The sequence below is a fragment of the Canis lupus genome, chromosome X (genome assembly GCF_011100685.1).
Source record: "Canis lupus familiaris isolate Mischka breed German Shepherd chromosome X, alternate assembly UU_Cfam_GSD_1.0, whole genome shotgun sequence".
NCBI lineage: Eukaryota > Metazoa > Chordata > Mammalia > Carnivora > Canidae > Canis > Canis lupus.
Genome location: NC_049260.1, coordinates 13122207 through 13132803, shown reverse-complemented (window position 1 = coordinate 13132803; position 10597 = coordinate 13122207). Strand labels below are relative to the sequence as shown.

Genomic DNA, 10597 nt, shown 5'->3' with positions numbered 1-10597 from the left:
ATAAGTATAAAAATCTCAGTTACCTGGTATCTGTGGCTATGAGTTGGGGAAAAGGAGTAGAGTGAGATAATGTGGGGCAGACAGTTATATGTAAGAGCTAAGGACTTTGAACTTTATCTCACAAGGACTCATAAACCATGGGCTGCTTATTTATATGTATTTCCTAGCCTAGGTCATCCTGATTCAGGGTGGTCATTATGGTCAATATTTACTGTTGTGAAAATTAATAAAAGAAACTTCACTAAGTAGGCCAAAGGGGGAGCTCTCACACCCTTGTCAATTGCAGACCAACAGGAAGAGCTGTACATTGCAAGTTAGTATTATTTTAGTTCTTTCTTCCTCCCAGGAAGAGAAAGATTCCCCCTCCTTCCCTCCCCAGCAACAGCCCAGCCCAATGATCACAGTCACAACTCAATGAGATGTCACTATACTTCTAGCTCCCAATTTACTGCAATGGACTTTTCTCCTTTCTTCTATAAAAGAGCATTCCTCTCCTTTGTTCTTTGGACTTGCCCATGGTTTTGCCATAGCTTGCTTCTCCTGAATTGCAATTCTCTGCTATCCCCGACTAAACCCATTTTTGCTAGTAAAATAACTGACAGTTTTATTTTTAAGGTAAACACTGTGGCAGATTGTTTGCGAAATGGTTGCCATCGTTCTCCTCTCTTTATCCATTCCTTTGGTGGTCCCCTTCCACTCTGACTCAAGGCTTGGCCGTGTGGCTTGCTTTAGACAATGGGACAACAATAAACACGAGATTTGAAGTGTTTGTGCTTTTCCTGTTCCTGGGAAACATGTAGCCATCACCACGTGAATAAGTTCAGGCTAGTCTGTTGAGACATGTGAGTGGCCACCCTCGTCACTCCAGCCAACATGAGCACCTAGTCCATATATGGGAGTGATGTTGTACTAGAGCAATAGTTCCTATTAATATGCACTCATCAGAGAAAATCAGATAGAAAGAAACATGTTATTGTTTTTTTATTTTTATTTATTTTTATTTAGAGAGAGAGAGGCAGAGACATAGGCAGAGGGAGAAGCAGGCTCCATGCACCGGGAGCCCGACGTGAGACTCGATCCCGGGTCTCCAGGATCGTGCCCTGGGCCAAAGACAGGTGCTAAACCGCTGCGCCACTCAGGGATCCCAGGAAACATGTTACCCATAGATGTACTACCTAAATAAAACCATTATAAGCTTTTTTAGTATTTTTATTCCAATCTTTTTCTCTACACAGGCTTGTTTTCTATATGGTTATAACAATTCTATATGGACAATTTTGCATCTTGCTCTTTAAATTGTATTAAACAAGTATATTAGTAAATTTTTTTAATCTTCAAAAATACTGTATTTAATGGCTAAATAATATTCTATCCAGTGAATGAATCCTAATTTCTTAGTTCTTTGGGGGCAATTAGGTAAATGCTACAATGATCCTTCATAAGCATACAGCTTTCTGAAAATTGAGGAATCTCAATCTCAGAATATTCCCATTAAGTAGGGCAATTGGATCAATTGATATCTTTTAGAACCAACGCATACTGACAACTTTCACAAACGATTTCATACCAATTTACACACCCATCAACACTAAGTACCCGTTTCACCAAAGTCTCAAAAGCCCATGGGTTTTTGCTGTTTGTTTGTTTTCTCTCTTTGTTAATTTGGGTAAGAAGTCAATTCTGGTTTCTTAATTTTAATTATTTTAATTTTTAAAATAATTAATTTTAATTTTAATTATTTCTTTGAAAATTAATAAAGTTGAAGAGTTGGAAAGTCTTATTTTCTCAGTGCCTATCAAAGCACTGGGATAGTTGATTTCTCAAAATGATTTCTTCAAATAATCCACACAACAACTGTTTCAAAAATTTTTTTTCTGCTTCAAAATTTGTATATGGGAAATGTCCAGAAGTAGCTATCTGTTTGAATCTATGTTTGCACAGCAATTTACAAATACTGAGAAGGTATCAGTTGTCCATATTTCAGAATGGGCCTACCACATGAAGATTATTGATGGGAGGCCTAAAGTCCTGGAAGACTACCCCTGGGCATTCGTAAAGAAAAAAACAGAGCTGGACAGTATTTAAAGTGGTAAAAAAAGATTTTAGTCAAGACTATTGCAATAGGGAAAAGATACCTAAGTATAGGACCAGGCTCAATTCCAAATACAGCATGGCCTAGTGAGAATTTATAGCAGGATGGCAGTCAGTGGACAGAAAATTTCAAAGAGGAAACATCAGGGGTAAGGGAAACTCTGGCTAAACCTACCCTAACAGGATTCTCACTGAAGGCCGGCCAGAGTGATCAGACATCAGATGGAGGAGATAAACTGACTTAGGGGATCTTGCTAAAACTGGATTTTACAAGGAAGTGCACAGATGGGCCTAGGAGAAGGTTCAAAAGCCTGACTAAAGTTTGATCTAGCAAAAATTCTTCATCAGCATCACCAGGGAATTTATGCCGCAATATTGTTCCAATCTACAGATGAGTACCTTAAGTCTTGGAGATTTTAAGAAACTTGCTCAAGAGTTTCATGGATATTGGGGGCCTCTGCCTGGCTCACTTGAAAGGGCATGTGACTCTTGATCTCAAGGATATGAGTTCGAGCCCCACGTTGGGTGCAGAGACTACTTAAATGAATAAATAAATAAACTTTAAAAAAAAGAGTTTCATGGATATAAAAACAACAGAGAGTGTAAATAGAATATCAGGGCAGGGTGACTTGGGTTCATAGAACAGTTCATAGAACAAAAATCAAATGAAATAGCAACAAGCCAGGGATCCTGGGTGGCTCATCGGTTTAGCCACTGCCTTGGGCCCAGGGCGTGATCCTGGAGTCCTGGGATCGAGTCCCGCATCGAGCTCCCTGCATGGAGCCTGCTCCTCCCTCTGCCTGTGTCTCTGCCTCTCTCTGTGTTTGTCTTTCATGAACAAATAAATAAAATCTTAAAGAAAAAAGAAATAGTAAGAAGTCTAGTTAATACCTCATCACAAAATCTTTCTTGTATTTTTCAAATACAACCACTTCTTACATCTGCTGCCACCCCAGTCCAAACCACAGTCACACTCACCTGGACTGCTGCAGCATTCTGCTAAGTAGTTCCCCTGATCTTGCCCATGCTCCTCTACAGGCTATGTTCTGCAGGTCTCCTACTTATTTCAGCAATCTTCACATTCCTCTTCTTCATTTGACAGATAAGGAAACTTGCATAGATAATTCTAGTTGATCTCACCTCACAACACTTTGGTCCTCCTAACCTCCAAACAAGGGGGAAAAAAACTAAAAGTGCGTAAGCCCAAGTTGACCCATTCCCACCCATTCCGCACCTGTAGAACTCAGACCTTGCCCATGCCTAGATAGTAAAGTCAGCCTGACCATTGTCTCAGCCACCTTAAGGAGTCTCATCCACTTTCTTTGCTCATTTCCCAGCCTTCCAGGTGGAAAACAAAAGCTTCATTTTTTTTTAAGATTGTATTTATTTATTCATGAGAAACATGGGGGGTGGGGTGCAGAGACACAAGCAGAGGGAGAAGCAGGCTCCACGCAGGGAGCCCGATGTGGGACTCCATCCCGGGACCCCAGGATCATGCCCTGGGCCGAAGGCAGGTGCTAAACCTCTGAGCCACCCAGGCGTCCCTTCATTTTATTTTTTAGTCCATAAATCTTGAGTATCTTTTTTAGGGACAGGTGCTGTCCTATTTACTAGAGACAGGACAGTGAACAAGACAAAAATGGTCCTCATATTCTGGAGCTTGCAGTCTAATGAAGGATACTGACAAAACAAATAAATAAACAAGAAAAGAGAAAGTTCACACAGTGCAATAAGCACTAGGAAGAAAGCAGAGTGTCACATTGGATTAGAAAATAATAGGGAGGGGGCCAATTTAGATTGAATGGTTGGCAAAGGTCTCCCTGGGCAAATGACATAAAAGCTCAACTCAAAGGAAGAGGAGTGGTGGAGATGGTGTGTAAAGAGGCAGAAAGAGAACAGTAAGTTCAAAGGCCCTGAGGTGGAACAAAAAATTGGCAAGTTCAGTAAACTGAAAGAAGAGCAGAATGTTCTTCATACATATTGAGCATGAAATGTGCCTGAGAGGTAGTCAGGAGTCCAAATATGTAAGGTCTTAATGACTAGGGTAAGAAGTTTGTATTTTATTCAAAGCATGATGGGAAGGTATTGAAGAGTTAAGCAGGAAAAAGAAATAATCAAATATCTCTTGATTGTTGGAAGTGGATTAGAATGGTTAGGGTTGATAGTGAGAGAATCAGGTAGGAGCGCTGGTCAGGTGAGTGATAATGGTGGTTGGGAGTAGGCTGGTGGCTATGAAGATGGAAAGGACTGGAGAGATCTGAAGACATATTTTGGAGGTAGAACCAAATCAAATGAAAATGTTAAAAAATCCACTTATCAAATAGTTTCACTTGTTTCATTAATAATAAAAAACCAGGGATGGGGGATCCCTGGGTGGCGCAGCGGTTTGGCACCTGCCTTTGGCCCAGGGCGCGATCCTGGAGACCCGGGATCGAATCCCACGTCGGGCTCCCGGTGCATGGAGCCTGTGTCTCTGCCTCTCTCTCTCTCTCTCTCTCTGACTATCATAAATAAATAAAAATTAAAAAAAAAAAAAAAAAAACCAGGGATGCCTGGGTGGGTCAGCGGTTGAGCGTCTGCCTTCGGCTTCAGGGTGTGATCCTGGGGTCCCAGGATCGAGTCCCGCATCGGGCTCCTTGCGTTGAGTCTGCTTCTCCTTCTGCCTGTGTCTCTGCCTCTCTCTGTTTCTCATGAATAAATAAATAAAATTAAAAAAAAATAATAATAAACCATGAAATATCCCTAGATCAAAATGGCAAAAAATATATGTAAAGAGTTTCTACAAAGGAAAATTATATTGCTATTTGTATTTAAACCTAAAAAAATTATTCTAAAGTGTTTAATTAAATGTGGTATGAAAAATCTGTATGAACCCTTATATAAGTGCCATCAGATTTGGAAAAACACATCATTCTAATTCATCTGAAATGAGAAAAAAAAAGTTATACTCAGGGGCTTACAATTATAAAACTGATGAATCACAAAATTAGTTAAATGTTTAATCACTTAAAACATTTTTTCGGGACACCTGGGTGGCTCAGTGGTTCCTGGAGTCCCAGGATCGAGTCCCACGCAGGGAGCCTGCTTCTCTGTCTGTGTCTCTGCTTCTCTCTCTCTGTGTCTCATGAATAAAATAAAATCTTTGAAAAAAAAAATTTTCATTGAAAACACTTTTTGTAGGTAAACTCTATCCCCCCACCACCAATGTGGGGCTTGAACTCATGACCCCCAGATCAAGAACTGCGTGCTGTACTGACTGAGCCAGCCAGGTGCCCCCATTTAAAACATATTTAAAAGAAATTGCTGATGGATCAGATGTAGAAAGTAGAATCACAAATGACTTTAAGGTTTCTGGTCGGACAATCCGTTGGTATGGAATTTTAATGAGATCAAGACAACTGAACAGGGCACGAGGTAAAGGTTCTACACGAGGATCAAAAGTTCAGTTCTGGTGGCATCTGGGGGGCTCAGCGGTTGAGCGTCTGCTTTTGGCTCAGGTCGTGATCCCAGGTCCCGGGATTGAGTCTCGCATGGGGCCCCTACCGCAGGGAGTCTGCTTCTCCCTCCGCCTGTGTCTCTGCCTCTCTGTGTCTCATGGATAAATAGAATCTTTAAAAACAAAACAAAAGTTCAGTTCTGGACACATTAAGTTTCAGATGGGCTTAGTCCTCTTGACTCTGGACAAGGTAAACACAAGATGCTTCTCGGTGAAAACAGATGTGACCTAAATTGGCACAACAACAAATTGGGAACTAATTAGGAGGGACGGGATTTTTAAGACTTTCAGAAAATGCAACTACCCAGAACTGTTGTGCTTCTTAGAGAATTTATCTGAAACTTTCAAATAATAACACTAAGAGGTAGGTACAGAATTATTGCTCTTATAGATCAGTAAACAAACGGAATGGAAGCTTAAGAAAACTCATCCAAACCACACAGCTGATAGGGGAAGGGTTAGGATTATAGAAATTGTAATAATTTATGGCAAATTTAAGAAAGTACTACCTTATTTTTCTATGACTTTGTATCAAAGAGTAGGTTCTGGTCCCCAGCTCCAAACCAGTCCTATATTCTTTCTGGCTGATGCTTGGGCTTGGGACTCTGTAAACAACATATCTGCCAGCAGGGGGAGTAACAGAGACAGAGACAGAGACAGAGACAGAGACAGAGACAGAGACTGAAAGGCTGGGAAAAGGAGAAAGAGACTTGCTCCTCCCTATCTGCTCCTTGCAGTTTGGCAGCCACAGTTCTTTCCCACAGAAATATCTGAATCCAGTTGGCAGCTCCTCCAACATTTGCAGAGCTAGCGTCCTTGGTGCTGCATCTCAACAGCAGAGATAGCAGCACCAGTTGGCAGCACCACCCCCCAAAGTCTGGGTCTCAGTCCCCTCCTCCAATTTTCTCAGGATTTTTTTTTAAAGATTTAATTTACTTACTTATTTTACATAAACTCTAGACTCAATGTGGGGCTCAAACTCGTGACCCAGAGATCAAAAGTCACATGCTACACAGACTGAGCCAGCCAGGCACCCCTCTAGGTTTTAATAATTCCAATTTCTTCCTTTTGTTCATTCATCCATGACTCCTTAGAGTTCTCTCTTTATCCTTTCAAAGATAACATTTGTTTATGTTAAATTCTTTTTTCAAATTATAACCTATTATTTATTTTAGAATGGAATATAGAATTAGAAGATGTCCCTTTAACAGTGATTTTCCTGGGTTCTCTTAAAGCTAAAGAGGTAATTACAAGTTTTCAAGAAAATGTATTAGGTAAAAGCTTTTTTTCCCCAATTGATATAATTCAACTCAATTTGGATTCCATACATAACGAGAGCCTTCTTCCAGGACACTGTTTTTTTTTTTTTTTCCTCCAGAACTTATTTATTTTGCATGACTGCTTTGTATCCTTTGACCAACATCTTCCCATTTCCCCCTCCTCCTAGCCCCTGGCAACCACCCTTTTGCTCTCTGCTTCTACGTGTTTGACTATATTAGTTGCACATATAAGTGAGATCATGCTATATTTTGTTTGAACAACTGGTGGGGTTTCTGTCTCCTAACTGACCTTGGTTGATACAGACTTGAAAAATGAAAATTACCAGCTGATGTCACTTATGAATACAGCTGCTAAATCATAAATACAATTTTAGTAAACTCAGAAGCAAAATGGTTAGAGCAACAGCCTGTGGCCATGAAATGGATCAACTTGGTGGAGCAGGCCTAGTTAGCTAAACCGTTCCTTTGATATATATACTCTTATGGAGTACCATCCATAGGCAAGATGCACGAGTCTGGGAGAAAATGTTTGCAAATCAGGTATCAGGTAAAGAGGCCACGAGTCTGGGAGAAAATGTTTGCAAATCAGGTATCAGGTAAAGAACTGGTATCCAGAATATATAAGTAACTCTTACAATTCAGTAATAAATCTAATAACCCAATTTTTAAAATGGGTGGGGTGCTCAGCTGGTGCAGTGGGTTAAGCGTCTGACTCTTAGTTTCTGCCTGGGTCGTGATCTCAGGGTCATGAGATTGAGTCCCATGATGGGCTCCGTGCTCAACATGGAGTCTGCCTGAGATCCTCCTCTTCCTCTGCCCCTCTCGCTGGTGCTCTTTCTCTCTCTCAGTCTCTCTCAAATAAATAAATAAATCTTTAAAAATAATAATAATAAATGGGCAGAGGATCTGAATACACATCTCACCAAAGCATATGAATGAATGACCAATAAGCACATGAGAAGATGCTTAACATCATTAGGGAAACAGAAATTAAAACCATAGGGATAGATCACGTCACACCCATAAGAATGGCTATAATCAAAAAGACAGACAATAACAAAAGTTGGCAAGATTGTGGAAAATTTGGAACTCTCGTAGAATCCTGGTGGGAATGTAAAATGGTGCAGCTGCTCTGGAAAACAATTTGGCAGTTTATTAAAAAGTTAAATATAAATTTACCATATGACCCAGCGATTCCACTCCTAGATGTGTACCCAAGAGAAATTAAACTATGTCTATACCAAAACCTGTATTCATCTGTTCAGAGGAGTGTTCTTTAAAAGATTTTATTTTTAAGTAATCTCTACACCCAACATGAGGCTCGAACTCACCACCCCAAGGTCACGAGTCACATGCTCCTCTGCCTGAATCAACTAGGTGCCTACATAGCAGCATTGTTAAAATAGCCCCAAATTGGAAATAACCCAAATGTTCACCAACCAGTGAATAAATAGACAAAATGTAGTACAGTTCATTCTGAGGTAGAGTGCATTGAAGAAAGCTGGATAAATAATTGGTTCTTTCCCTTCATTTACCAGCTTTATTTGTTTGTTTGTTTGTTTGTTTGTTTATTTATTTATTTAAGATTCTATTTTTGGGCAGCCCGGGTGGCTCAGCAGTTTAGCACCGCCTTCAGCCCAGGGCCTGATCCTGGAGTCCCGGGATCGAGTCCCACGTCGGGCTCCCTGCATGGAGCTTCCTTCTCCCTCTGCTTGTGTCTCTGCCTCCCTCTCTCTCTCTGTGTCTCCCATGAATAAATAAATAAAATCTTAAAAAAAAAAGATTCTATCTTTAAATAACCTCTATGCTCAACAGGAGGCTCAAACTCACAACCCTGAGATCAAGAATCACATGCTCCACCACCTGAGCCAGCCGGGCTTTTTACCAGCTTTAAAAATAACCATTTGATTTTGTAAAATGCACCAAAGATGACCAATGAATTTTTCAGCATTAGATTTGTTCAAGTAATCATGATGAATTTATTGATTGATGAATATTTGATGTGTTTAGTTTCTATTGATAACTTTCAAGTCGATGCATACTCGTGTAAAATACAGAAAAGAAAAAAAAAAGTCATCCGTAATCATATGCACCAGAGGCAACTGCTGTTAACATTTTGATTTGTTGCACTGGATGTTACGCTATATGTTGGCAAATCGAACTCCAATAAAAAAATTTAAAAAAATATTTTTATTTACTTCCTTTCAGTCTTTTTTCTATACATGTAATTTTACTGGGTGTCAAAGTACTAGATTCTGAATATTTTGGCATTTCTTCATCACACAGATGAACACTGTCCCATGTCAGTAGCACTAAAGAAAGGGCTAAAGACTGGTTTCTGGCCTCCTAAGAGATCAGAACAGTGTCCTACTGTCTTTTTTTTTTATGATAGTCACAGAGAGAGAGAGATTGAGGCAGAGACACAGGCAGAGGGAGAAGCAGGCTCCATGCACCGGGAGCCCGACGTGGGATTCGATCCTGGGTCTCCAGGATCACGCCCTGGGCCAAAGGCAGGCGCCAAACCGCTGTGCCACCCAGGGATCCCTGTCTTTTTATTTTTAAGATTTATTTATTTTAGCAAGAGAGTGTGCGAGTGGGGGGAAAGGTAGAGGGAGAGAGAAAGAATCTCAAGCAGACTCCCCACAGAGCCCAGAGCCCCATGCAGGGCTCCATCCCAGGACCCTGAGATCAGGACCTGAGCCAAAATCAAGAGTGAGACGTTTAAACCACTGATGGGCAGCCCGGGTGGCTCAGCGGTTTAGCACTGCCTTTGACCCAGGGTGTGATCCTGGAGACCCAAGATCGAGTCCCGCATCGGGCTCCCTACATGGAGCCTGTTTCTCCCTCTGCCTGTGTCTCTACCTCTCTCTGTGTGTCTCTCATGAATAAATAAATAAATAATCTTTAAAAAAAAAACACTGAGCCACCCAGACGCCCCAATGGTCCTATTGTCTTAACCTGACAATAGCACACAGTCATTTTCCCATGAATCCTGTGATCCAGGAGTCTGCAGTCTAGCAAGGAAGAAAATATAAATACAAATAACTATAACCCAAAGTAAAAAAAAAAAAGTAAAAAAAAAAAAAACCTATTAAGTGGCATGGAATGAAAATTGTATGGGAGTTGAGAGGAAGGAGAGATGCGTTGTACTGATCCTGTCTGCTTCTCATGACACTGCCTTCCCAAGTGGAGTTACCTCTGCTCTGTGGCCAGCATCTCTTACGCTACTACAATTGTCCAGAAAAGAAGTGAAGGACACTAGGTCAGTTCCTCCCCGTAGCCACATGTTAGAATCACCTGGGATACTTTTAAAGCTCTTAGGCTGCACCACAGAACCAATTATGTCAAATTTGGGAGGAGGGGGGCAGACCCAAGCATCGATATTTTTTTAATAACTCCCCAGATGATATGTGCAGCCAAGGTTGAGAACTGACAGGCTATTATTGTATCCAAAGCCCTATGCCAAATTCCGCCCAGTGCTGCAGAAAAATGTAAAATACATGCCTGTACGTGAAGGCACTTCACTTTCTAATAACAGGCTATTGTTGCATAAAGTAATTTTTCCTTGTGCATTTCTGTCCAGTCAAGCAATTAAAGAGAATCATTTTAGTCATTTGAACTCATAACTATTTGTGCCTTGATTAAGTGCCCACTCTGACAGAACTAGTGGACTTAGGATGCAAATGGGAACTGCGAGTTCAAAGCTATCAAAAAGTTAATGATTTATCCT

The 10597-nt window shown here is 40.7% G+C and overlaps 1 long non-coding RNA gene across 1 annotated transcript; it reads right to left on the bottom strand.

Moving 5' to 3' along the window:
* Nucleotides 1–1034: 1034 nt before the first annotated feature.
* LOC111094800 lies at nt 1035–6254 on the bottom strand. The gene is made up of 3 exons (XR_005385903.1): nt 6097–6254; nt 3070–3251; nt 1035–1175 (listed from the first exon to the last, which is right to left on the bottom strand). It is a non-coding gene; the product is annotated as an uncharacterized LOC111094800 (long non-coding RNA).
* Between the last annotated feature and the right edge of the window lie 4343 nt (nt 6255–10597).